The following is a 7,222-nucleotide window of genomic DNA, read 5'->3' on the forward strand; positions in this document are numbered from 1 at the left end:
GAAGAGATGTAAGTGGTTATCAAATTATAAAAAATTAAAAATATTAAGGTGCAAGTAGACACATTCGTAAAAGGTTAGGAAGTATACTTTTGTCAAACTGGTAGGAAAAGCATTTAGCGATATGTGTCAACATTCTATTGTGTTAATAGATTTTGCTCAAATCTCTCAACTCTGAAAATTAAATGTAAGGAAATAATCCAAAACATTAAAAATTTATTATGTTGGAACATACGGACTTGTCATTTATATAGATAGAAATATTGAAGACGGGTAATTTTATGTGGATCAATGTAATATATGCACAAAGATATTTATTGTATTATAATTCATGATTGTGAAAAAGTGGAAAAAGCTAATGCCCAACATTAGAGGAATGGTTAAATCAGTGGCACAAACTATTTAATAATAGCCCTCTCCATACAGTAAATTTTTTAAGTTGAATTTGCACATAATAAAAATCTTCAATCTTACTTCAATTTGATGACTTTTATCAATTGTACATACTCATGTAACCACCACTCAAACAAGATACAGAACATGTTCATCACTCCACAAAAGTTCCTTTGTGCTCCTTTCCAGTTTTTTAGGTAATTTCCTCCCCTCAAACAACCACTTTCTGATTTTAGTCACCACAGATTAGTTTTATCTGTTTTTGAGCTTCATATAAAGGGTATCATACAATAAGAATGCCTTGGGTTTGACTTCCTCCTGCCTCGTGTCTGTTATCAATATAGTATCTGTGAGACATATACATATTGTTGCATCAGGAATTAGTTCCTTTTTGTTCTTGAGTAATGTTTCATTGTGTAACTATTCCTCGACTTAGTTATCCCTTCTCCTATGGATGGAATTTGGCTTCCAGTTTTTGGTTTTTATGAATAAGACTGGTATGAACACTTTTCTATAGGTCTTGGTCTAGATATATGTTATTTATGCCTTCTATTGTAGTATTATGAATAATTATTAAAAATTTTGAGTATTACTAATAATACAAAAGATCTAAACATTTTACTACCTTTTATTAATTCAAAGATTTTTTACAATGTGTGAAAACTCACTTTTTCCATAGTACGAAAAATTCAGTTTTATAGTGTTATAATATAATACATATGACATATATGTATTATATAAATATTTTATGTATAAGTATACTTATTTACATGGATAATAAACATTTACACATAAATATTTATATAATATGTATTATATAAAGGGATCACCAATTTGTTCAGAATTAAATTTCTTTACCATAGTATCTGATTTGCTTGGAATGGAATTTGAAGCAAATCTCAAGATTTAAACTGTAGTTTAAAAAATGTATATTTCAAGGAATGTTAAAAATAATTAGATACTCCTGGCATTCTGTAACTGCCTAGTTGCTAAAAAAAATTGAGATTCTGTACTAGATAGTGTGTGCTGTCCTTCTCTTAAGCCTGCTTCTGTGCCTGAGTAATCTCCATTTATAATACTTAGTCATAGACAGTCTACTTACCATCTAGGACACTTGGAAAGCTCCAGATCACTCAAATTAACAGAGTCCCCAAATAAATATAATTCCAGCAGTTGGATCATCCTCCCAAGGAAAAAAATCAAGAAATGATTCCTTGATAATTTATTTATTTCCTTCTTCAAAAGAAAATTTTGTTTTTGGATCTTGCCCTGGCTGTGTCATCATGTACATACACCGAAAGGTCTCCAGTTTGATTCCCAGTCAGGGCACATACCTAGGTTGCAGGTTTGACCTCTGGCTGCGGTGTGTACAGGAGGCAAGTGATCAATGTTTCTCTCTCACATCCATATTTTTTTCTCTCTCCCTTTCTCTTCCTGTCTCTCTAAATCCAATAAAAAAGAAAAAGAAAATTCTTGGGTGAAGATTAAATTTTGTTTTTTGAAGCTCTTGCAACTTGGATGTATTTACACACTAAATTTAGTTGAACTATCTGAAAATATTTTCAGTTGCATAAGCAATGAAAGAAAAATATGAAAGTTGTTTAATTTATCTAGTTAATTATTTTCCTAAGTGTGGCTCAAGCATTTGATAATTTAATTTTGCATTTTAAGACTTAACTATTTATAAATCTAAAAGCTTTTCAGTGCCTAGATCATAGTTCATTAAAAGCTTTGTGCTCAAACACTATTCTACATTAACACATTGAAAAGCCTTATTGTATAAAAAACGTTATTAAAATAATAAATGATTACTTTAATAAGGTAAGCAACATCAGGGTTTATACCCTATTTTTCAGACTATAAGACACACTTTATTTTCCCCAAATTTGGGAGGAATAATGGTTGTTAATGCTGCTGTTGAGTTCTGTTTACATTGACATTGGTGAAATATTATGTTATTTATGTTATTAAATATTTTACCACACTTTTTGCTTCAAAAATTTTCCCCCTATTTTCTTCTAAAACCTAGGTGTGTCTTATGGTCTGAAAAGTACAGTAATTAAACTTTGAGATTTCCTACTTTAATTCTATCATTTTGATATTAGTTTCTTCATGGTCAAAAACCATATATTTATAAAATGTAGTCATTGAAACTTAAAAAAAATGGAATGATGCTAATTTTGTTACTTTGAAGTGTGTTATTTTTTCCACCTGACTTTATATTATGAACAAATCTTCAGGTCACTGTATATTGCTCTAATTCATTATTTTTCATTGTTGTGTGTTTTATTGTACCATTCTTATAGCCAATAGATCTCTGTATAACTTTAGAATGACTTTAATTTGTTTCTCAAAAAGTTTTCTCCAAATATTGTATTTTACCAATCATGTTATACTTTCTTGGTGGAGTACATTTTTATTTATGTAGAGCAATTTTTAATGTTTCTCTATGTAATTAAAAACATAATAGCAAAAATGTTCCATGGATCCATTTATTTGTCCATTCTTTCAACAACTAGTTAGGGGTCAGTTAGGACTGGTTCTAGAACTTAATGACTCATCAATGAGAAAAATAGACAACATCCCTGGTTTCATAGATCTTACATTCTCACTGAGAGAAAGAGAGGCCAGAGACAAGTGAGACAGATGATGAGGATGTTACCAGAAAGGGGTCTAGGCAGGGAAGGGTCTGCTTCGAGCCTGCCACTAGTGTGCGACTTCTTTGTTCAGGAAGGACTTCAGGACAGAGTCCAGGTGATTGTGAGAGAATGCTTATTAAAGCTGAGGACAATCAAACAGGAAAGGGCTTAGGACAGAAGAAGCAACCCGAGAGCCTAGAGAGAGGTGCTTCGGCTCACTGAGAAGTCAGAAGGGACCCTTAGAGTTTGAGAGGCATGTGCCTGGTGGGAAAGAAAGGGGGAAGTTGCGGGCGTGCTCCCGGTAGTTAGCATTCTGGGAACCTGTATTTTGAAGGTTTTTAATGGCAGGAAGTTTGGGGATGGTCTTGGGGAAGGATCTCAACGGAGTAGTCATCAGCTTTTCCAGGTGTGCCCTTTCAGGATCGTGGTCTCCATTGATTGGTCAGTGACAGGGCAGGGGGCCATTAGTCATTGCAGCTGGTCCTGGCATCGCCCACCTAGTTTTGCTGCTTTTCTGGGCCTGCAGCTGAAGTACAACTGAGGTGGAGATGTTATTTATAGGGAGGTGACCTTCTGTATCTGGCTGTAATTTGCTCAGCCAATTTGTTCAGCTATCTGTCTCAGTTTCCTTTGTCCACCTGTCCTGGCTTACTGGCATATCTCAGTGACAGATGTTGTGAACAAAAAAGTAGAGAAGGACAAAACTAAAAGAAAACAAAACAAAAAACAGATGATGCTTGGAGGTGGGAAGGAGGTTTGCTATTTTATATAAAACAATCAGGGAGGGCTACAATTGATCGGGTAGCTTTTGAACCAGAGCTTCAATTTAGTACTGGGAAGAATCTAGTAAATATCAGGAGAAAATTCCCAGTTGAGAGGATAGTAAATGCAAATGCCCTGAGGTAGGAGTGTCCTTGGTTCATGTGAGGAATAGTAAAAGGCTGGAGTGAATTCAGTAGAGAAAGGAGGAAGAGTTAGGAAAAGATGAGATTAGAGAGGCCCTGGTGAAACCCTACCCAGAGTGAGAGGGGAAGTCACTGGGTAAGAATGACAGGATCTGACTTATCCTTAAAGATAGCTCTCTGCCAGCACGTGGTGAGTAGATTGTAGTGGGAAGAGGAGAGACTAGCTTGGAGATACTGCAGTGATCCAGGGGAGAAATAATGATGTCTAGAACCAGTCAGGTAACAACACGTATTAATAAGAAGAATGGTCAGATGTTAGAAGTATTTTGGTGATAGAAGCAATGAAATTTGGTGCTGGTTTTGTTGGGGTGAGTGCTGTGAGAGAGGAAGGGAGTTGAGATCGACTCAAAGGTTAGAAAAATGATGGAGTTGCGCCTTATCAAGATGAGGCTGATGGGGAAAGGAGCAGGTTTGGAGGAGGGCAGTGGTAGCAGTTTGTTTTGGGGTATGCTGAGTTTGTGATGAATTCAGGTGGAGATGGTAAACAAGCAAGTGGATTTGACTTTGGTGTTTGAGGGAAAGGTCCTGACTTCCAGCATGTCCAAGCCTGGATACAATGTTCAAGGGAGCGAACACAAGCAGAGAAGAGAGAGGTCTGAGCTCTGGGGCCCTCCAGCTAGCAAAGGAAACAGAAAAAGCAGCCACTGAGGTGGCCAGAGAACCGGGAGGGAGTGGTTAGGAAGTGTCAAGGAGGGAGAGATCAGCTGGGTCAAAAACTCCCCGTTAATGACATAGGATGCGGACTGAGGATTGACCATTGACTTTTGCAGCATGAAAGTCATTAGTGAGATTGACAGGAACCCTTTTTGATAGCAGGGCAGATGAAAGCCAGACTGGAGAAGGTTCCAAAAGAATAGGAGAAGAAAAAATTGTAGTAACACTTTCCATGAGTTCTACAGGAAAGAGAACAGAGAAATGACGTGGAAACAGGAGGGGTAAGTGGGATTAAGAAAAGCATATTTTTTTAAATGTAATTACAGTATGTTTGTAAGGAGAATGATCCTCTAAAGAGGAAAAAATCACAGCTACAGATGTGAGATGGGACAAATGCTGGACTCATACTCTTGTGTAGGGGAGAGGACCCCCCTGGCATACAGGAGTGGCCACGCTCTGAAGTTCATTCACAGGAAGGGGGAACAGGTGCAGACTCTGACTCTGGTAGGTTGGTACTTGTGGTGGGAACAGAAGGAAAGGTCTCTGATTCTTCTACTTCTCAGTGAAGTGGGAAACAGGATCATTTTACTGGGAGAGAGGTTTTAGAAATTTGAAAAGAGGAATAATAAGGTGTGAAAGTTTCATTTGGTGGAAAAGAAATATCTGCGTGGGTTCCAGTGTACAAAGATTTAACTCATTGGATGGTCACAACCGTTGTTTGTCATTTTATGTCATTTTATTGAGATGGATTATATGTACAGAAGTAACATATTTCTGAAATATGGGACTGATGACCACTATATCTAGGAGTCTCTATGGTAGCGAGTTGATATCCCCATTTTTTCTATTTTGTCTGACAGTAAGATGGGAAATAGAAAAGGGTCAAATCTCACAAAATTACAATTGTTTTAGTGAGAAAAGGAAAGTTAGGAGTTAGAGGGTTACAGAATACCAATTTTAAAAACTTATTTTTTGTGGACGTTTCAAGGTAAGGGTATTGTTTTTATTTATAAGTGCCTAGCTATACAACCAAAAATACCACTGAGCAAATCCAAAACTTCATTGTATCTAGTTTTTGGTTTTAAAAAAAAGGGTTTTCTTTCCCTATTATTATTATCATTCTATCATTAAGAATACTTCCTTTACACATAATTTTCACTTTTATCACTCAATGTTATAAAGAAAACACAGGCTCTCTGCCCCTCCTGTTGGACAGATAGCTGCGTCTTCCTGTGCAGAGCCAGCTGCAACCCTGAGACCCGATGGTGAAGGTCAGAGTGAATGGATTTGGCCATATTGGGTGTCTGGCCACTAGGGCTGATTTTTATTCTGGCAAAGTTGGTATTGTTGCCATCAGTAGCCCCTTCATTGACCTCAACTACATGGTCAACATATTCCAGTATGACTCTACTCATGGCAAGTTCAAAGGCACAGTCAAAGCTGAAAATGGGAAGCTTGTCAGTAATGGAAAGTCCAACTCCATCTTATAGGAGTGAGATCCTGCCAACATCAGATGGGGTAATGCTGGTGTTGAGTACGTTGTGGAGTCCACTGGTGTTTTCACCACCATGGAGAAAGCTGGGGCTCAACTGAAAGGTGGAGCCAAGAGGGTCGTCATTTCTGACCCTTCTGTGGATGCCCCCGTGTTTGTGGTGGATGTGAACCATGACAGGTATGACAACTCCATGAAGATTGTCAGCAATGCCTCCTGCACCACCAACTATTTGGCCCCCATGGCCAAGGTCATCCATGACAACTTTGGCACTGTGGAGGGACTCATGACCACAGTCCATGCATCACTGTTGCACAGAAGACCATGGATGTTCCCTCTGGGAAGCTGTGGTGAGACAGCTGAGGAGCAGCTCAGAATATCATCCCTGCTTCTACTGGCACTGCCAAGGCTGGGCAAGGTCATCCATGAGCTGAATGGGAAGCTCACTGGTATGGCCTTCTGTGTCCCCACCCATAATGTGTCAGTTGTGGATCTGACCTGCTGCCTGGAGAAGCTGCCAAATATGGTGACATCAAGAAGGTGGTGAAGCAGACATCAGAGGGCCCCCTCAAGGACATTCTGGGCTATACTGAAGACCAGGTTGTTTCCCATGACTTTAATATTGACACCTATTCCTCCACCTTTGATGTCAGGGCTGGCATTGCCTTCAATGACAACTTTGTTAAGCTCATTTCCTTATATGACAATGCATTTGGCTACAACAACAGGGTGGTGGACTTTATGGTCCACGTGGCCTCCAAGGAGTAAGAACTCCTTGGACCACCCACCTCAGCAAGGGGAAGAGAGACCCTCAGCTGCTAGGGAACCCTTATTCTGATCGATCCCTAACATGCTGAGATGCTCCTGATCTCCATGGTTTTCATCCTAGACCCCTTGAAGAAGGGGAGGGGCTTAGGAAGCCCTACCTTGTCATGCATCATCAATAAAGTTCACTGTACTCAGCCAACACCCCCCCCAAAAAAAAACCAAAAGGAAAAAGAAGAAAAGAAAACACAAATGCTTTTAAGCAAAAGAATTTTATTGTTCACTCAATATTCTTTTTTAAATTCAGAAGTGCTAAT

The 7,222-nt window shown here is 38.5% G+C and overlaps 1 pseudogene; it reads left to right on the top strand.

Moving 5' to 3' along the window:
* Positions 1 to 5,910: 5,910 nt before the first annotated feature.
* LOC118981230 (glyceraldehyde-3-phosphate dehydrogenase-like) lies at positions 5,911 to 6,908 on the top strand (annotated as a pseudogene).
* The last annotated feature ends 314 nt before the right edge of the window (positions 6,909 to 7,222 follow it).

This window comes from Sturnira hondurensis, unplaced genomic scaffold, assembly GCF_014824575.4.
Source record: "Sturnira hondurensis isolate 20B ecotype Veracruz unplaced genomic scaffold, ASM1482457v3 Scaffold0023817, whole genome shotgun sequence".
NCBI classification, from domain to species: domain Eukaryota; kingdom Metazoa; phylum Chordata; class Mammalia; order Chiroptera; family Phyllostomidae; genus Sturnira; species Sturnira hondurensis.